The 21,325-nt window shown below is 49.9% G+C and overlaps 1 protein-coding gene across 1 annotated transcript in view; it reads right to left on the reverse strand.

Annotated features, from left to right (window-relative positions):
- Window positions 1–2,616: 2,616 nt before the first annotated feature.
- PWWP2B (PWWP domain containing 2B) overlaps window positions 2,617–21,325 on the reverse strand; it is a 60,615-nt gene continuing 41,906 nt past the window's right edge. Inside the window, exon 3 of the mRNA XM_062579674.1 lies at window positions 2,617–2,954. The gene's annotated coding sequence lies outside the window, so the exon portion shown is untranslated. The remainder of the gene's footprint in view (window positions 2,955–21,325) is intronic.

Here is a 21,325-nt window from a genome sequence, read left to right on the forward strand (position 1 = left end):
TGGTTTGTTGCTTGGAAACACCCAAGGAAAAAGCTCCAGCCGTGCCCTTCCCAGAGCCGCGGGCGCCTGCAGCTGCGGCAGGACACGCTCCGACTGGCGGAGCGCTGCCGGCTCCATGTGCCCTGGCAGTCAGGATTGCCTGGGAAAAGGGAAGATGTTCCTCCCCCCCAACCCCGGTGGCTTCCAGCCTCTCGGAGTCTGGGCAGTGCAAAATGCCCACTGCGTCCTGATGCCACGCGGAAAACCCTCGAAAAGCAAATGTCACACGGAGGTGTGCAACATGAGCAATTGTGGAGGCTGTGTCCGTGAAGGTCTCCAAGAACCCGCTGAACACACACATGCCAGGGCGCACAGGTATGGTCGCCCCTGCCTTGAGGAGACCTACAGGCTGGACCATCTCCTGGTTACCTTCAGTCATGTTTGCTGTAGTATAGCCACTCACTAATGGTAAAGCTTAAAAAACCCCAGAGCAGCAGCATGTTGTCATGCTGGGGAAAGAGGAACGCTGACGGAAACCCCGTTCTCCAAGCGCAACGCTTTGCTGCATCGTAGTGTTACCCCAGCGCTTTTGCAGTACCACAGTATAAAAACTAGAGTTCAGGCAAATCAATATGAAACTCAAAGCATTGTATTCATTTAGAAAACTGGTCTAAAAGAGGAATCTTACACGTTTTTCTTTCAACTATTTCCTCTTGCTTTCTTCTGTTTTTTTGTAATATGAGTACGGATTTTACATTTATATCCAAAATAATACAGTACTCTTTGGAATGGAGATTAAAACTGTGATTAGGATTTTTCGTGTCTTGCATTTGTTATTACCACAGAGGGAAAAGATGGTTGGTGCTTGCTGCTTGACCATCTACGCAGACCTGCAGTGAACATCCATCCCTAGGAACGCTGCTTGGCACTTAGTTTCAATGGATACATAAGCTCAACACTGCGGACAGAGCAATAACCACCAAAAAGGCGAGCCGAATCCACGGATGTAGCTTGGAAATGTAGCGACTCATCTGTCATTACACTGATGGCACCAATGATTTCTCCAAGGCGATCTTGTGCTTATGGCTGAAAAACAATTGATGCTTTAAGACTTTTTAAAGTTTGTTCTTTTGAGATTTTCTTACCCAATTGCTGAATAGTTTCTAGCTGTGAAACAACAAATTCTCCTATGATCAGCTAATTCAAATAGAAAAATGGGTTTTGCAGTGAACATCCAAACCAGCAAGCAAGCAGAACTAGAAAACCTCCAGACGTCCATTTGTTCCTATGGTGAAGCACCACAGTCCTGACCCGAAGCAGGTGGTTCTCTGTTGGACTCCTTGGCAATAAATAAAGAACAAGGAAGGGAGATCAATGTTAACTGAATAGAGAGTGTCACTAAAAATATCTACATCATCATCATTCATAGCAGTCACTTTGTCATTTTCTCGCTGGAAAATGAGCTTTAATTTCCAGCAGTCGTCCATGGAGCGTTTGCAGACTTGGCGATCCTTGGCAGTCGTGTTTCTGTGTGTGCTCCTCAATGGCCACGTTAATTCTCTTAGAAATCAGGTCCTTGTGCAAAGGTATGTTACCACGGCGTATCTCCAGTGGTAGGACCAGGCTGCTGGTGTTCTTCCCACCTTACGTGGGCGTCTTTCCTAAGCCATGTCATGGCCACCTACGTTGCATTACTATAAGCTGTAAATGAAACATGGAAGTTTCAGAATAGAAATTACCAAAAGAGGAAAATCCTAATCAGCCCGCGTTCTTACTGGCAACAGCCCTGCTGGTTAGTTGAGCTCTTGAAGCTTGAGATATGCTGTTAAGAGCCTGAGCAGGGGTCGATCTCACGTACAGGAACCTCCCACTCTGTCATCCTGAGCAGCGCGACCCTGGCTGATTTGCAGCCTTTCTGAATCCGTGCAACGTCTGAATCTGAAAGGCAGTTTTTCAATCATGTTGTGCTGTCTCTCCTTCCCTCTCTTCTTTTTCACAGCAAACCCAAGTGTTGCCCCCAGTGCCCTCCTCACATTTCACAAAGTCCATCTGGGCTCACTCACCAGCAGGATGCTGATTCCTGCCTGCCGTTGGCCCATGACTCCAGTCCCAACATCTCTTTATTGGGGAATTTAAGGAGGACTGTCATATGCTCTCCCACGTTCTTCCCTGTGCTTGGAGAGACTCCCTGGCCAGTGGCTGCAGAATGGAGCTGTGTTCACAGAGGATATCAAAAGCCAAAGTATTTCCCAAAATGAGAATCAACTTCAAAGAAATTTTCAGTTTGGAGCCTTCTCTGGTTATCTTTGACCAGAGAGTCTGCCCTAATTCCAGGAGCGACACGGCTGCAGTCCCGCTCAGTGAAGCTGTGGGGAAACGTTTGTCTCCAGTCTCCTGCAGTGGGTCATGGCTCACGCTGCTACAGGCACCCCACTGAGCAAATGGGTGTTCAACTTCTCCCTCTTTTAGCTTGAACAGAAAACCTTCAGGTGCGTGGCTTCCACTTTGTGCTATCGTTCACAGCTTGTTTTATTTGGGCGCACACATGTGCCCATGCATCTGAAGCACGTGCAGACTGGAAGCACTGGGAGTCTTGATGGCCAAAAACCAGCAGTGCAGCAAGTGGTGAAAGCTGGCTGGCTGCAGGCTAACAGCACACCACCCCACTTCACCTGCAAGGGTCCTGTCTAACAGCAGGCTCTCGAGGCTTCTCGCGCTCTGAGGGTGCTGAACACAAACAGCGTTAGTATCTCCTCAGGTACTGGGTTTCTTTCACCTTTCCTGACAGCCCTGTATGGAGGTTCTCTCATGAACCCCTTCACTGCTTACACACGCGTTTAGTCCTCTGCTGTGTTCTCCTTGCCCTCTGCCTCAGCGAAGCTGAGGAGCACCATGTGTCCTGCAGCCTGGGCAGCCTCGTGTCACGAGCGCTAAGTGCCACCAACGTGCTGCTTCCGCCTCTCTTCAGAGCATGGCTGGAAAAAACAAAGAATAAAATTTTATTACATTTTATTGGTTATTTCACTACAGGAAGGGCCTACATATCTTTTCAGAAGGGGCTGTTTCCTTTCCCCCCGGAGGATCCTGTAGGTGAATACCTTTACTCCAGCTCCACTTCCCAGATATTTGTGTTAGACTGTAAGATCATGGTTAATGTGCAACTCCGCTGAATTTGGACTCCCAGGAGAGTCTGTGTGGGAGACCAGCTCCTCTGCTCATTCAATGAATAACTTGATTTAATTCTTAAAGTACCCTCTACGCCTTGCTCAAGTTCGTGCTTTTTTTTGGCCATATTTTAATACTTCCCTTAAGCAATTTCAGTCATCTTAAAAGCTCAAAACAAGAATAAAACTCATGGAAACTACTGAACGATAATCACTTTTCCTAAGGACTCCTGCATATCCCGACAGAAATGCACCCTCTCACCACTCAGATATGTGTTTACTAGAAATTAGAATAACCCAGAGCAATTTGCAAACAGTAGCTCTTCCACAAATCTCGGTGCCATATGTCTCTTTACATAATTTGCTTTTATCTCATGCTCTCAATCTTTCAAACAGTAAAAAAACCAAAACAAAACAAAAAAACAGTTGTATCCAGATAACAGTGGGAGAAGAGGCAATGGGATTTATAGAGACAGAAGTTTAGCTTGATATTCTTCAGGTTAGCCCATTAAATTGCTCCTGTAAATCTCAGGAGCATTAGCATTTGATACTAAAAACTGAAATTCCTAATCTTTCCTGATTTGCTACAGCCTTAATGCTTAAATTCACTTGTTTTCCCTCCCAGATAGTTCTCTCGTGACCCTATTGTTGCCTGATTAAAAATAGTTCAAAATAATCAATCTGCCAGGGAATGAGGAGAAAAAGTCCTAGGGAGAAGTAATTTCAGAAAATGAGATTACGTTTCAAATGACTTCACCCATTTTTTTTACTGAAATGACTGTCTCACATTTTGGAGAAATTGACAGCAGATTTACTTTCTGTCAGTATGAATTGACATTATTTCTCCAGAACATAAATGTTAATTTTCTATTATTATAAAAATAAAAAAAACTTGCTGAAAAATAACACACTATTAACTGGATGTTCGCACTTATGATTTAAAATATTTTTCCCAGCGTAGCTATTTCACTTAGCCCAAACTTTTAAAAATACTCCCTTAATTTTTTATTTAGTAGCCAAAATATCATTTTTCCCTGAGGAGTGGTACATCGGGATGGATGAAGTTCCTCCTGGGGAGGAGCAGCAGGAGAGACCTCCACGGGGCAAGGAGCTGGCTGTGCCGAGGTGGTCACCCGTGGCCCCAGTGCTGGCACCACCGCTGGTGGACCTGGGTGGACCTCCAGCCTGCAGAGACTTCACAAGACTTCCCTGGCTTGGATGCACCTCCAAAAAGCCCCATTTTACCCTGCAATCATCTTGGCACGTTTCTCCAAGGGGCAGCGTGCTGTCCAACACCTCCAACCGTGCTGTTCAGCCCCGGGCGGACACTCCACAGAATCCACCGCGCGCCCGTGCCCTTCCTCGCTCTCGGTCCAGCGCCCAAGACTATCCTGCCACATGTCTAGTTACGCACGAGCATTGGTGCTGCTGACGGAGCTGCCGCCTTTCAGTGCGCGAGCACATCACGACGTCCCTCCAAAGCGCACCACACGCCTCGGAGAGCAGCTGCTTCTTCCTCTGCATGCAGGAAGATCAACCGGAGGTGCTCTTCATGCAGGAAACATCAGTTGTGCCAACGCTATGAGACCAGAAATGACCCCTGGCACTACAGAAATCCTCCGGGCAAGAATTACTCCAAGAATAATTTACGACAAGAAGTCCTTTATAGCTGTTTTTAAAAATGAAACAAATTAAAACAGCCTAATTTCTTAGAGGCAAGTTAACTTTTATACCTTTAATACGACAGGTTCCCAAGATACATTTATCAGTGTCTACACAGAGGAAGAGACCTTTATCTACCCTTGTCCCCAGAGAGTCAGCAGCATTATTTTATATCCCTTAACATCCGCTGCTCAGAGAAGCCTCCCTTGTCAAGCCACCAAGCTTCAGGTGACTAACGACCCATCCTTAGAGCTTATCAGCAGGGTCTGATTTATGCTCATTGCTACGCTTTACAGTTAAGTGGAAAAAACTCAAGTTACTTGCAAGGAAAATTCAGCCAAAACTTACTCCCTGCTTACGGTTATGAAAACCAAGAGACAGAATAGACCTGCCTGGAGCAACCCAGCAAGTCCCTGAGAGCAGCCAGTATTAGGTTACCTGAACATCGATGATTAATTAAAACTGATTTTCTCCAAATTGCTGAGCCTGCAAAAAATGCTTCTGGAAGGAAATGACCTGTCAATCTTGACTTATAAAAGATAAATTGAGTCAGCACGCTTGATAAAACTGCTTTTCCTTTGGAGGCCTCTTAGCAACGCGCCACGCGGTGCGCGCGGCCGATACGTTGAGCGTCAGAGACGCGGGAGGTGCTTTGGAGGCCGCATCACCGCGCTGCACCCTGACGCATCTCCCCGTGGAGGCGCTGGGCCCAGAGCTTCCCACCGCACGCCCTGGCCGGGGCAGTCGCCTCCCTCTTCCATTGCAGCGGGGGTCCGGGCAGGGACTGAATCTCCCTCTCCCCCACCCCGGCTCTGCTTTACGCTGGGGGGTTTTTGCTGTGCCAGCTGCCCATATACGACAGGCAGCTCACTGCTAATGCCTCTCTAATGCCTCTGCAGCGTGCAAGCCAAGGCTGACATGGTTTATCTTCAACTACTTGCCTCACACTTACAAATGTATGCGTATGATTTGGTGGTTTTCTTCTGTGTGCTTCCAATTTCAGCTTAAGATACTTAAATTTACCATTTATTTTTACAAAAACTGAGAAAACAAAAACAAATCACTAAATTGCTTAGGAAAGGATCCTAAAAAAAAAAAAGAGAGAGAGAGAGAGAGAGAGAGAGAGAGAGAGAGAGAGAGAGAAGGTCAAATGTCTAAAGTAAGTTAAGGCAGGAAATAGTTTTAATTCACCCCATCACTCAGGGCCATCAACGTTGCCTAAGGTAATTTGGATAAGGCACAATTCTTAAGTTTCCAAGCTTTTAAGAAATGAAGAACCTGGACGTATTGCAGAAGCAGCAACCTTGTCATTAACAGTCTAATAAAGTTTCCTAATTGCTTAAAAACCCAACGATGCAAACAGAACATGGGGGTGGTGGTATCATAAATACTCAACGCCATTGCAGCAGAGATGCTGTTTCAACGTGCCCCCCATATGCACGCTTCAGCACCAGCCAAAAGCTTTAAACAGCACCTTGGTAGGCAAAGCAACGGTAATGGAGCACCAAACCCTGAGCACCAAACCCCGAGCCGTGCGCGGCTGCAGACGGGCTGAGGGGCCCCGGTACGGGCTGATCACTGGCGCATCGAGCACTGCCATCCCAGCAGACCGCCTGTACCGTGCATCAGCGCCGCGTCCCAGGCCACTCCCTTCCCACAGCAGAACTCGTTCAACAACGAAACACACGTACGTGTATCTCACATGCACAAGAGCTGCGTGGGAAGAGAAAGCATCACGCAGGAGCTGGCTCCAAAATGGCATCTACCAAGGTAGAAGGCAATTCGCAATTACGTGCCAAACAGTTTGCAGGGACTTTAACAGGGTTTAACAGTTTTTTTTCTTCTTTCTCTCTACATCTATTCTGATGGCACGTGCTGGAACAGAGGTCCTCCAATCTCTGCAGGGCAATACCACAGTGGCGCACAAAACCAGAAATGCACACAGCACCTGACACAGAGCGGGGTTAGCAGAAGAGGGTCCAGAGTGAAAAGAAAACCCTACAAATGCTTTCCCCCCCCCCCCCTTTTTTTTTTGCTTTCCCGCAGCAGCGCAGGACCGCGACCTAAGGAGCAATTGCAGCAGCACAAGGGGCCGGGGCAGCACCCGCTCAGGGCACGTGACACAGAGCTGTCTCACAGGATGGGTGCTGTCTCACCAAGCATGGCGTTTTGAAGGTTTGCCAAAGAAACCATCGCGCTCTGCTGGGAGTGCAAATGGGTGAGAAAATCCCCATATACCTTGTCAGACTTGGGGGTGGAGATCCTTTTTCCCTTCACCGAGGTACCTCACCTTCTCCATGCAGATCGTGATCCGCTTGGGTGATCTAGGGCATTTAGAAGACGGGCACCTTGTCATCCTGAGCTTTCTGGGTGCAACAGGTATGCCAGAGAGTGCTGATTAAAGGCTGATTAAAGTGCTAGCAGCATTACTCCTTCCCGAGCACCCAGGCACAGGAGTGAGCCCATGAACCAAGGTAATTTCAGTGACACCAGGTTGCTTGTTCCAGCTACGGACCCAAAACATTAACACTGGGTCTTCTACCACCACAGCTTAATGGTTGAAGTGATGCATGCCCATAAGCTCCAGGATTTAGACTACTTGCCAGGTCCTTTCGCCAGGTTGCCATTAATTGATCCATAAGGATAAAGTCCCACTAGAATTGCAAATATTAAATAAATAATGGACACAGTGAGATTTTTTTCCCCCAAGAAAAATCATTCAGGAGAGACTATGGAAAAAGTTGAACGGATATACTAAAGCTAGTTGGAGAAAGATCGTTTAAGTTTTCACTGGTTCTGCAAACAAGTCCGGAATTTCCTCTAGTGTCACAGTGAAATCAGAGTCTTTCCTGCTGTAGGATCATGCGCCGGCCTTTTGTGTTATGGCCAGAGTGAGCTTGGAAATTCAAGCAAGCAAAAGGGAGAATCTGAGTATTATTTAGGGTTTTGCAAAAACTGTCAAGTTTCTTCTTAAGGTAGCATTGAAAAGATAGCTAAATAATGCTCCAGTGGAGTAAGTGAAAGATTTTTACACCATGCATTTATGACAAACAAGTGGGCAGGGAGAATCATACTTTATGAAGATTAAGTGTACTTTAAAAAAACCCAGGTCACTGAAAGCCAGAAGATAAAAGCTGACAACGTAAGTGAGGAAGCTGGGTGCGGAGCCTCTGAACACTACAGCTGCCTTCAGCTGTTCAGCAGCAACTGATCCCCAGCAGCAGAGCACAAGCAGGACATCAGCTTGAGCGCAGGGAGCTCTGGAAGATGATTTAAGGTCACTTCTTGAATCTGCTGCAGATGCCTCTTACTTCATACGCAGGATAAACAGACCAGTGGCCAGAAAGTTTCACAGCATCAACCCAAGGCCGTCAAAGAAACCCCAAAGAACCAGGCACAAGGATTCTCCGATCTGCCTTAACATGTCATATGTAACTAAGATTACTGGAAATTAAGGTAAAAGGGAATGAATCTATTTACTATTCCTTTAACGGTTTGAACCAGAGGCTTCGTAACAGAGGAGCAAGCAGCCAGAGTGTGCGTCATGAGCCGGTCACCAGCCCCATCCGAGGAGCAGCATCGTCCACAGGTCCTCTGAGATGATCCAGACAGCAGCGAATTGTGGAGGTCCATTTATCATTTTAGAGGTTATGTCTCTGCTCCCAGCACAGCCGCGTTGTGTCTACAGAAGATGTAACATCATTTGCCAATATTCCAGCTTTTCCCATCACTGTGTTGGGAAAGTTTTTGGCTGGCTCCTGTTGGACGGCAGCCAGGGGCTTGCACAGCCGTCGCTGCGCCCCAGCGGCATTTCCCAGCATTTTCTGGCCTTTGCGGTGATGATGCTGCACGTGGGCTGGTGTCCCCAGGACCACCCGTTGCAGGCCAGCACCACGGGCACGCGGCACCTCGTATCTGGTTCTGACACGCGATGCCCTTCGTCTAACCTTCCTTACCGTGCCCAGGCACGTCTGGGCATTTCCCCTATGCGCTGGCAGGGCAGGTACCAACAGTGCTGGCCTTGTCCCCCATCAAGCAGGCACCTCCTTCTTGGGCTGGAGAGCAGAGGAAACATCAAGGTCTTCTCCGAATCTAGGTCTTCCGCAGGGGCCTGCAATGCTCCCAGCTCTCCAGTCAAAAGCTCATACGGCACTTTTCAGGCAAAAAGAAAATTTTCCATTGGAACATGCAAGGTTTGAAAAGTCTATTGAATTGGACGTGACACAGGTGAGCACTGCAGAGCGCCCACGGAAGGAAAGCGTTGTCAATCCACACCTTGCCAGTGCCCGAGTTTCCCCCGCAAGTAAGAAATACGGGCTTGCCTGGGGGCACGCTCCAAGCGCCAGGGCTTTCCCCATGGCCACCAAGGCGACCCGTGCCCCTGCTGCTCCCCTCTGCCAGGAGGGGCACGGGTGCAGGCACCGGTCAGTATTGCTGCGCCGCACCTCGATGCGTGTCGGTGCGCCGTGGGCTGGTGGCTCGCCCGGTGCCCAGCAAGTCCCTGGCAGCCCTGAGACACTTCTCCTTCAGGTGCTGGTGGGGAGGATGGTTTTGCCCAGTGTGTCCCACTGCAAGCAGGGAGACTCCCATTCACCGCCCACACATGCCCATGCTTTCTCACCCAAGTGCAACAGAGCAGTTTAAGACATTACAGTGCTTCTCCTTCTGGCCAAAAACAGGAGAGCACACACTTTGAGGCTCCAAAAAGCTAATTCCGGGGGAAAAAAAGAAAGAAAAAAAGAGAGAGAGAGAAAAAAAAAGCTCAGTAACCTTCACGGGGAGCTTCATTTCTCTTGCAAAAGGTCAGACTGAATGCCATTCTGCCCAAGCTGCTTCTAGCCCTATATCATCAGAAAAAATCCTAGAATAGAGCAATCTTGGCCAGAGTACATCTTCCTCTGTAATTTGATGCAAAATAAAACCACATGATAATAGTTTTCAGAAGATTAGTTCTGTTATGAACACAGTGCTCTTCCGAGAGTATGCAAGCTATTTTTGGTATTTACACGGTGACTGAACCTTAATACAGATGAGTCGTTCCTACAAAGATTACGGTGCAGCTGCGCTGTTTTATTGCCTCTGGAAGTGTTTACTTCAATAGAATACGAGTGTGGAAGTAGCAAGTTATACAAATAACCCTGAAGAGTTTTTCTTCTATATTGTGGTCAGCAGAAAAATCCTGTAAAGCCTATGGGCTCCTAGCCCCATCCCAACGGATGCGATATGCAGTGCGCTACAGTTGCACCAGTTACAGCAGCTTCTTCTTTCACAATCTTCTACGAAATTAGTAAGCTTTTGCCCTCCGCCCCAAATCATTGCCCACACTATCATATTTGTTTTCCGAGAACGTTTAGTTATAGCTACCCAATACTCAGGTAAGCTAACCACCTCTCTGCTTGCAGAGATCCCAGATATCCTTCTGCGTCCTGATTTTAATGCCTGTAACCCTTGATACCAGATGCAGTTCTCAAAATTCACCCTTTGCCACTTCTCTGCAACGTGCCCTTAAAACCCGGTGGGCCAGCGAGCAGTCTTTCAGGCGAATCATCTGCAAGCAGACCGTTACTAGGAGCAGTTCTGCTCTGCTCACCCACATGCACGTGAGCAGGCAGCGTCAGATTTAAGCGCAAACTCTTCCCTTCGGCCGGTCGAGCCCGCCGCGATGCTGAGCCGAACGCCTCCGGCGGGCCCGCGCCCGCAGCGGGGGCCGAGGGGCCGCCGGCTCCCTGAGGCGGTGCACTACAGAGGAAACCACGTTCGCTCTCCAAGTGCCGCGGCAGCCCGGCCGCCCTCGCGTTCGCCCTCCCCGCAGGCGCCAAGCCCCGCGGAGGGACGGCGCGCAGCGGGGCGCCCGCTGCGGCCCCCTGCCCCGCGCCAGGCGCCCCGCGAGCCCGCGCGCTCCCGCTGGCGGCGCCGGCGGAAAGCGGGGGGCAGCTCCCCGGGTGAAACGCCAGCCACGCGCCTCTGCGCCGGACCGCTCCCGGCGAGACGGCCCGCTCCCCTCAGCACGGGGATCGCGCCCTCCCGGACACGGTTTCTCCAGCACCGTTAGGACCAGCACCCGCTCTAAACGTAAAAACACGCTTAGCTCGCGGCGCCGAGCGCCTCCACCCAGCATCCCCGAACGAAGCTGCTCCGTGCCGAGCGCCCAGCCGCGACCCCCTGCCAGCCACTCTCCTGCGGCGCCGAGCGCGCCTGGGCAGCCGCGGGCACCCCGCAGGGCCGCGAGGGCAGCTGGCGGGGGACGTAACCCCGATCCACAACCGCTCACGCGAGCTAAGCGCGTCGTTTGATCCCGCGCGTCAGGCGGCGGGTTAAAGCGGCAGCCGGTGGCAGCCCCTGGCAGGGGGGCGACCAGCCGGCCGTCCCGGTTACCCGCAGCACGTTACGAACTCGCTCCCCGGAGGCGTTCGTCCTCCCGAGAGCAGTGCCGCGGCGCTGGGCCTGGGGGAGCAGCCGCGGAGCAGAGCCCCGCGCGGCCCGGCACGGCCGTCCCGGCGCGCAGCTCCACCGCGGGGATCGCCGCAAGCCACGTCGGAGCGGTGTCCCGAAACGGACGTCCTCCTTGGGAGCGGAGGCGGCTCCCGCGCTGACGAGCAACGGCTTTATCCCGCGTGTGAAATACGCGCTGTGATTCACCGCTCACGCTGCTGGCAGGACTGTGCTGCCATCACACCTCTGCTTCGCAAGTCTGGGGCGATTTCACCCATCTCTGCAAGTGCGATTCTTCTCATCACAGATGATGCGACTCGCTCAGTGTTTTAAAGACCTGAATTTTTAATTTTGAGAGTCCCCGTGGTATGAACACTACACAGTAAAGGGTCAGCGTTACCCTTTACTTTGACTAATCAGTCTTGCAGCACATGATGCCAAGTCTGTTAAGTGCATGGTTTAAAAAAGTCAAGGTAAACGTGACAGAACTCAGTGGAAGAACCCTGGAGTGGACCTAGGTGACCACAGACTGGACAAAGACAACATGCAGCATATGTTACTCATGGAGGTGACACCAAGTAATCTCCACGTGTAACATGGTCATGCTGGGTATACAGTAAGAGAGTCCATGCTGAGCTTCAGCTGGTGTTGATGGCAAAGCTTCAGACACTAGACACTACCTAGCCACCATACCTGTTCTCCATCACATGAGATGGGCAGTGTTAGAGGTAGATGTATTGCAAACAAATTATGATTTTGGTCCCATAAAGGTATTTTCAGGTAGCAGAGATAATATGCCAGTGGCTGAGGAACTCCACCAGAATGCTTTGCAATCTGCTAGGATACTTCACTTGAAAAAGAGGTGAGTTGTATCAGTTGACTTTGGGAGCTGCTTTTCTACCTAAAAATATCTCTATGAGATCGTAATTCAGCTTCATTTGCAATGCACTGTGATGATGAGTTTAAAATGAGAGCCTTGAAGAAAAATTGGAATATTGCTCCAGTATTGTTAAAAATCTAAAATAAATTTGCAATCGCAAGACTTGGCAGAGGAGAGGTAAAAAAATGGGAGGTGTGGTAGACCTACAGTGCAGCCGGTTTAAATTAGGTAACTGAATAGCTATAAATTGTCTAATTGGGTCATCTTCCACTGCAACCTCAGCCTGAAAAGCCCCAACAACCAAGTTTTTTTACACCTTGCCTTCCCATATAGTACTTCAAAATGGCAATCATTTGCTTAGTGATAGTAATTGATTTGAGACTTTCTAGAAAGAGCTATGTATTTGAGCAGACATTTTTCAGGAATGAAGTCTCAATGTGTACGGAAAGACTTGTTTTGAAATCTGTAAAATTTATGTAACCATTATGTAATACCATTGCATAATACTATAAACAGTGGCTCCAATGGGGTATTCATATTCATTTTTCATAAAGCCCTGAAATAACAAAACTGAACTAAAAAAATCATTTTTGTTCATATGCATCGGCGCTTTCTCCTATTCAGAGCTTCAGGCCAGCTGGGCTTCGCCTAGGCATGAGCTTTCTCTCCAGCTAACCCTCCACAGCAGCTCTCGCGGCCGCTGTCCCCCCACGCAGGTAACTGATGCTCTATGTGCCAGATCCGCTGCTCATCCCTTGGCAGCACCAGAGACAGAGCATCACCTGGCACTGCTCCAGGCCCCGGTGTGCCGCGACCCCGCTCAGGCTCCTGCCGCCCTTTCAGGGGCCGCACATGACCAGAGCCGGGACCTGGCCTTGCCAAAAAACGACAAAACCCCCAATAATCCAACTTTTTGCCCGCTTTGCCCTTAGAAAGGGGAGCTCCTTCCCAAATTAACTCTCAGGTGCAATTGCAAGGACAGCTGTATTGTCTAAGGAGAAAGGGCAGCAGTGAGCAGCTGAGGACGAGAGGGTGCAGGGCTACTTTAACTGGAAATACAGAGACTGAGCTCCCAGTGACACCAGCTGTGAATCCTGGAGGCCCCAAAACTCAGCAGGTTGTCTAGGTTCTACCAACTCTTTTCCACAATTTTTCCTGCTTGATAGCTTTTCTTCAAAGAATACTTCATTTACCTCAGTGTTTTCTCTAGACCTTTTAAGTCACTCTTAAAAAAATACCATATCTCATTATCACTGTTTAGCTGACATTTTCTGAAGACAGTTGCCTCCTTGGGCATTATAGGGCCTTCAGTTTCCTTGCAGCTTTTTCCAACACCAAAAGGAGCCAGAGTGGTCCCACAAGTCGCTTCTTGGGCCAAGTGTTTTACTGATGCAGCAGAGAAGCAACGCTGGGCCCAGGGGAAGTGGGAGTGTTCTCCAGTGAACACTGCAGATCTGGGCAGCATCTCTGTAGGGAGATGACTGGCTTCAGCACGATGAAGCAGGAGGTGAAAACATTCACAGCAGATCTCCAAAGCTCCCTGCTTCCTCTCCTCAACATGGAAGATTCCTGTTGTGAGAAAGCCTCCCCAGGGCTTTCTGTACACTGGGCAGATGGGCACAGCGCTCCATCGAGCACCAACATGGCTGGTGAGGATGCCCAGGATGCCCATGGTGCCTACCAGCTGCCCTGAGGGCTCTCCCAAAATAACCACAGCCAAGGTGGGTGGGAAGGGAAAGTGAATTTGGCAGTTGCAGGAAGGCAAGATGTGCCAGACAGATGAGGGACAGCAAGCAGGAATGGGTGGGCTTCTGTGCCAAGGCCAGAGAAAAGCAGCCCAACTCCTCCTCTGGGGACAACCCAGGACACTGCTGTGCCACCAGACAACCAACTGCCGCAACAAAACCTGCATCAGGCAACCAGGTTTCTGAAGCCCTCAGGAGATGGAAAGGTGACATCTGTCCTGAGGGAGACGCTGATGGAACAAAGACGTGTCCAAGATCACTACTACTACTACTGAGCTTGTTTCTACATTGTGATACGAGCTGAGCTGATTAACTATCCCGCACAGTGTGAAATTCTGCGGTAGTCTTGAGCTTCACTTTCATGTTTAACCTACTACCTTCTGCTCTTCTTGTCTTTCAAAATAATGCCTTTGTAATCTGTAGTTAAAACAGGAATTAAAAGCATACCAGAGGTCATGCTGACACACATGCACATATGTAAAGGTCACTGTTTGCCTGGACCTGCCTACCTTTTTATACCTGAAATAAAAGTAATAAAATCTCATAACAAAGAGCAATCACCATTAGTGCTGGCATGGGAGAACCTGTTGTGAGGAAACACCCTGGCGATACAGAAACCATTCTCATATTCGCTATTCACCTATGTGATAACAAGACACGCTTCAGTGGGAAGACATAATATTGGGGAAAATCATTTTTAGACAGCAGTATGCAATAAGAAATGGCTACTAGCAATGTAAACAGCAAACTAGCAACAAGGACAAACAGAAGAAAAAATACTGCACTTTGAAAAGATGCATTTAGCTCCTTAAGGGGGCAGCAGGTCCACCCCTCCTGTCAATACCTGTGTATTACACACACTCACCTGGGTTCATTTGGATTCTCATATTACAAAGTTAGTTTTAAAGTAAGGTAGCGAGTTCACAAATGCTAAAGTAGATTTACTGACCTGCAAAAGGCAGAGCCCAACTCCCGTGGCCAGGAACGTAGGGGAAGGTGCACCAGGGCCCCGAGGGCAGCTGACGTGGCACAGGCATCGACTCCCTGCCCTACGGGACGCGTTTTCTAGTATTGTTTTCTATAATGTTTGACTAGTCGCATTTCATTTTCACTTTTATTTATTTCTCTGCATTTCTGTAAAAACCTGTTGAGCACAACGTGGTTTCTCTGTTTAAACCACAGTTGTGAGGCCAGTTTCAGTTAGCTGAATCACCAGGTTTGGAGCTGAGACAGGCAATTCAGGGCTGGCAGCAGAAGTCAGGGCTTGGTCGATCTGGCAATGAGCGCACAGCCCAGACAGCACTGATAATACCTTGGTGGAAGGCCTCAATGCTTGCCACCCATGCAACATCATCAGTAAAGGCTGCTTTTGGACAGGGTGAAATGCCACCTCTCCAGACACAGCTCCAGGGTGCTACAAAGTTTTGCAGGTTATTCTAGACCCATTCTTTCAATATGAGGTAGATTGTTGCCAATAGCTGTTACTAATACTGCTGCTTTTGATATCAAAGTAACCCACCAGTACCCTATCAGCAGGGCATCGGGGGTTGGGCTCCATTCCTGGGGACACGGTGAGGATCCCACAGCTCTGTGGACACCAGTATGCATTTGCAGGCTCTGACATACTGAGGCTGGAGGTGTCACCTGGGCATGACAAATACAAACTGCTTTATCATCCCTGGAGATTAGTCTCACGTCTTTGCAGAGATGCTCTATCCTCCCCCATGGGGCACAGGACCAGCCTCAGCAGCACAGCAAGCAGGCAGAAAAGCAGGCAAGAGCCTCCCATAAGCAGCAATGAGAAGACTGCATTTCAGCCGTATATTAGCAAAAACAGCCAAGTGCTCAGCAGCTACCATTGCCAAAGGCACCCAGGCTCCCCAGAGTCCTTGATTTCTGATTCAAGCACTGACTGCCCCACAGAGGTGGGCGCAAGAGGAGCTGCAGGGCTGGAGAGCTAGGCCACCTCACGCCTAGGAAGTGCTGAGATCTGACTCTCTGCTGGCAGAGGAGCACCTTAAACCCTACACTCTTCAGAAACAACTGCTTGAATCATCTTCCCTTAACCATCAAGTCTGAAATAGCACAGACCACCCTACCTGCACCAGTAACTCCCCAAGAAGATCAGAAGGCTCCCAACAGCCCCAAGCCAAACCCCCCTCTGCTCCATAGGGCTGGTTTTAAGACATCTCATCATGCTCAGCCTTTCCTCATTAGCTAACAAAGGGCAGCTGCTGTGGGAGGTCTCTGCTGAGGTCCCCTGGGCTCTGCAGGTGGCACATGTGTTGGGGGGGAGGGTCTGGGTTTTGTTCCCACCATCAGGTGCTTACAAGCTAGGTGCTACTCTGTGCCGTGCCACTCCTGGAGTAGGTCTGCTCTTAAGTTTAGGTTGTGTTTTCTAAATAAAAGTTACAATGCAAGACTTGGCTCCTTTTCCCGCAGGATACTGAAGCACAGATACTGCATGTCCCCCTAATGCACCACGGCTCCCTAGCCGGATAAACACTTCGCCTCTGCTGTTTATCCACTCCAAAACAGATCACTACCTCCTAAAATAGGGCAACTCTTCTATTAGTTCTTAATTAGTTTTTTTTCCAGCTATTCAAACTAATTATACTGATGTGGAAATGTCTCGCTTGTTCATGTTAATGAGGATTTTGATTTAGATAACGAGCAGTAGACCTTGGGCAGCCGGGTAAGCACTGCTTGCCACTGCCCCCTCCCTGTGGCTGAGCCCGCCGTGGCAGAGCTCGAACTGCTCCCCACGAGCCGAAGCCACCCAGCTTCCCACCGCTTCCCCCCTCTCTGCCCGGACACCTGAGGTGCCCCGGCAACACGGGCTGCTGCTCCCGTCTTCACCTGGAAGCCGTGTGATATCGCAGCCGCAAGGCTGCGCGGCTTCGGCCGCTGCTTCCCTCCCGAGGAGCGCAGCCCGCAGCTCCGTCTGCCCGCGGCGCCCTGCCGGCACGGGGACACCCAGCAAAGCGCCGGCTCTGCGCGGCTCCTCCTGACAGCAAGGGGCCATGCTGCTGGCTAGGTTCGAAGCCTCCCTTGCTCCCTTCTGCAAGGACGTTTATCATGCCCCTGGGAGGCAGAGTTTGGGAGCGGGACGGCGCGGAGGTCTGGAGGGTCCCTAGCGGTGTCGGAGCTGCTTCCCGCTCTTCCCTTGCTGTCATTTGGTGGAAGAGCAGGGGCAGCGCTGGGCTCAGGGGCGGCGCTGCCTTTCCAGACGCCCCGACCAGGCCCTGGGCACTTCTGCGGCTGTCCCAGCTGCGTTTCAGCTCCCAGCCGGGAGGGGAGGACCCGTGAGCCCTTCACACCTCCATGGCAGGTGTGCAACACGCTGGCGGTGCTCGGTGGCTCCAAAGGTGCCAGAAAGGGTGCAACACCGGGCAAGAAGGGGCATGTTTTCCTTCAACTGGCACCCTGACGCACCTTGGAGACTTGCAGGACAGCAGTGAGGAAAGTATCTTCAACTCAAAGTCCACGTGCTCTTTGAGGAGTTTGAAACCAGGCTATGCCCGCTGATGGCGAGGACCTCGAGGAAGGCACTGCTAGCTCTGTCTCTCTAACTGTTTCCCATCTCATATTCTGGGTTTGAGGGTGATTACTCATCTACGAACGCATTGGGACATGCAGTTCCACCCAGATGTGAAAACTCATTATCCAGATGCTGGCAGTGGAAAGAGCTGACTCCATTTCCCATTAGGGCTGCTCAGATGACATTACTGAGAGCTCAGTTTTGCCCTCAGATATGACCATGCAGCTCACCAAGGGGTACTCAGGGAGTTAACCAGGCTGGAGGAGAGTTCACGCCAGGATTAAACACAAAAACGAGAAAGAGGGCTCACTCTTACACGGAATCAGCTCATCTTCTTTTAAATAAGCCAAAGTGGAGCTCTGCACAGTCCCGAGGCAGAGCATCCAGGCAGCGTGTGTTAGCCCGCGAGTGCGCGTCGTCCAGCCAGCTGCCAGCTGACGTGGGAGGACAGAAGAGAGGCTCATCCAGGTAGCAGTAACCAGTCTGGTTCGCATGTTCATTCCAGGCCCAGACCGCCTGCCCTTAAAATCCCAGGCAGTCTTGCTATTGACTTTAACCAGCTTTTAATATCAGTAATTGAGCTGTTTGTCTGAATTTCAGTCTCTTATTCCAATGGGAAAAAGAAATGAATTATTCACGGAAAGGGCAGTTCTGATGATTGCGTTTGTTCTTCGTCCGGAATCAGAAATAGATGAAAATCCCTCAGCATTTCCTAAGAGAATAAAAATATTTTCTGAGCAGCTGCTTTGAACCATCTACTCTAGCTATAGTTTAGGGGTGGATTCTGGCTTTTGTTTTCACTCTGGTTCCTATTACTGCACTCTGAACCTACCAGATGCCTCCAGCAGCCACAATTTCAAAGCACAGGAAACAAAAATTTGACAAAGAAAATGCGTTTCACTTGCATGCTCAGAAGGTAGCTGAGGTGCTCATCAGGAGCACGCTCAGCCCCTGTGGAGAGGCCCATCTCCACTTAGGCCTTCTCTCTAACTGTATGAGCACCCAAAGCTACGTGAATAGCCTTGCCCCAGAACCGTAGCTCTTCCTACACTGGCCTGGCTTTTACCCAAGCCGTGGCCACGCCACCCCTCGTCCCCTGCATGTATCACACCGTGGGTCAGCAACGAGCTGCTGTCAAGCCCTACGGAGCTAGTTGGTGGCATTTGGCTGATACACTAGAGGGCTGTGCTGCCATTCAGAGACACCTAGACAGGCTGGAGAGCTGGCAGAGAGGAACCTCCTGAGGTTCAACAAGGGCAAGGGCAGAGTCCTGCGGCTAGGGAGAAATAACCCTAGGCACTGGTACAAGCTGGGGGCTGACCTTCTGGAGAGCAGCTTTGCAGAAGAGGACCTGGCAGTGCTGGTGGATGACAGGTTGACCATGAGCCAGCAATGTGCCCTTGTGGCCAAGAAGGCCAATGGTACCTGGGGTGCATTGGGAAGACTGTTGCCAGCAGGTCGAGGGAGGTGATCCTGCCCCTCTACTCAGCCCTGGGGAGGCCTCCTCTCGAGTACTGTGTCCAGTTCTGGGCTGCCCAGTCCAAGAGAGACATGAAGCTACTGGAGAGAGTCCAGCGTAGAGCTACGAAGATGATTAGAGGGCTGGAGCATCTGCCCTACGAGGAACGGCTGCGAGAGCTGGGCCTCTTCAGCCTGGGGAAGAGCAGACTGAGGGGGGATCTTACCAATGTGTACAAGGACCTGAAGGGAGGGTGTCAAGGGGATGGGGACAAACTCTTTTCAGTTGTCCCATGTGACAGGACAAGAGGCAATGGGCAGCAATTGAAGCACAGGAAATTCTGCCTGAACGCAAGGAGGAATGTCTTCACTGTTAGAGTGACAGAGCACTGGACCAGGTTGCCCAGAGAGGTGGTGGAGTCTCTTTCTCTGGAGATACTCAAGGCCCACCTGGATGCAACCCTGTCTAACATGCTGTAGGTGACCCTGCTGTGCAGGGAGGTTGGCCTGGATGATCTCCGGAGGTCCCTTCCAACCTTACTGATTCTCTGAATCTGTGATCTCCCCCAGCCTTAGCTTGGGACATGTCTCTCAAGCACTGGTCAAAAGAGACATTTACAAAGGTGAATTCATGTTCCCAAGGACGGGAAGGGATCGGCGAGCCAGTGATCCCAGGGATTCCCATGGTAGGCGCGGGGAGGCCTGGGGCTGCGGGCAGGGGCCTGGGACGTGGCTCCAGCTCCACCGCCCGCGAGGGGTGGCTGCAGAGCCCTCGCACCACGCCACCCAAAAGCACTTTCCCAGCATGTGGTTTCTTCTCCTCCACAGTCAGCAAGAGCAGAAATCTTAGGTTTTACAGAAGTATTTAAAAATAACGTACGCCAAATCAGAGATGGGCCAGTGGAGGAGAACGGGTGGTCATTGCGTATTATTTGTGGGCTGAATGAAGGAACGGACCACCTGCATTAACCCATAAGCGAATTAGCACTTGTAATCCTCCCCTTAGGAATCCTCATTTACCTTCACCCTCTATCGTAGTTCACTGGCATCATACTTATTAGATACATCATTTTTATGGATTATGCCTTGCAAGGGCAACATTTTAATGAATAGAAGAATTAAATGTTTGCCAGGATTTTTTTTTAATAAATGATCAATTACCACTGACAATATCCATCACATTTATTAGCTACCTTCTAGCTATCTTTCATAACTTTCACATTGAAAGAGGTTGAATTTATTTCTTGTTCATTTGCCTTCAATAAATACAGTACCTCAGTGTAAAACATCAAGATCTGTCCTTTTTATTGTGTAGGGTTTTTTTCTGACACTAGCTCTAATTCTGTGAAGAACAGTGCAAAACAAAAGTTTTCGTCTTCAAAAAAAAAATGGAAAAATACAGATTTCCTTGTCAAAAAGGTCTGGGGAACTGCGACCCCGTAGAGAAGACTTCTTACTCGTTGGCAAGGTCATCATGAGGCTACCTGGCATGCTTTCATTATGAGGAATGCCCAGCTACACGGTTAGACTGGACTTTGAGTTTCTGTCATGTCACATATATTATTACCAGTTTTTCCTTTGTGAAATGGAGTCAGAAATATCAGTATATGTCATTTTTCTAATGTATGAAAAGCAGCTTTATATGATATATGTAAAATACAAATCTTATTATCCTTTCTGTAGAGTTAAAAGGCAAACAGAATTTATGGGACTTAAGAGGTACTCCTCTGGGAGCTGAAACCAGACAGAATAAAGCATCAAAATTTTTTCTTTCAGAGTAATCCCATCTAAAAAGCCCTGCAAAACGTGACACACCAGCAGCGCACCTTCAGAGGTCCAAGCAAACGCGCTTCGCAGGAGAACGCCATCCCAGCCAGGCGTCTTCATCAGCCCTCCTGCGAAGACGCACAGGCAGCTTTGCCGGGGGGCTCAGGCCCACGTGCTGCGGGCGCATCGGCGCGGGGGGGTCCTTCGGCGACCGCTGGAGCAGCCCGCCGCGCTGCCCCGAAAGGTACCGATATGCTGAGAAGGGTGCGGGGCCGTGAGCCTGGAGAACATGCTCGACAGGAGGAGACTCAGCGAGACCGGTCTGTTCGCCTTCGCTAGGAGAAAGGACAGCACAATCACTGTAACCCTGTAAGCTGCAGAAATTTGAGACATTTTTAGCCCAGCAGATGGAGAACTACCGACTGTGAGACTAATTAAATCTAACACTCGCGATGGAGCATGCAAAATGTTTACCTGATGCGTGGACGCCTCTTATTAGAAGAGCTACTCTTCTGGGAGTTTTCTTCCAGAAAACTGTCGTGAGATTATATTACACTACTTAAAGCTGAGTAAGGGTCTGGATCCGACTTCGGAAAGGCTTCCTTTGGCTTTTCTGAGGTTAAAAAGCCAAGAGAAGCGTGCGGGCGCAAGAGCCCCTGTAAACCATCGCGGCCTGCCTGCACAGCGCTTTGGAGGT

Source organism: Rhea pennata, chromosome 7 (assembly GCF_028389875.1).
Source record: "Rhea pennata isolate bPtePen1 chromosome 7, bPtePen1.pri, whole genome shotgun sequence".
Taxonomy (NCBI): Eukaryota; Metazoa; Chordata; class Aves; order Rheiformes; family Rheidae; genus Rhea; species Rhea pennata.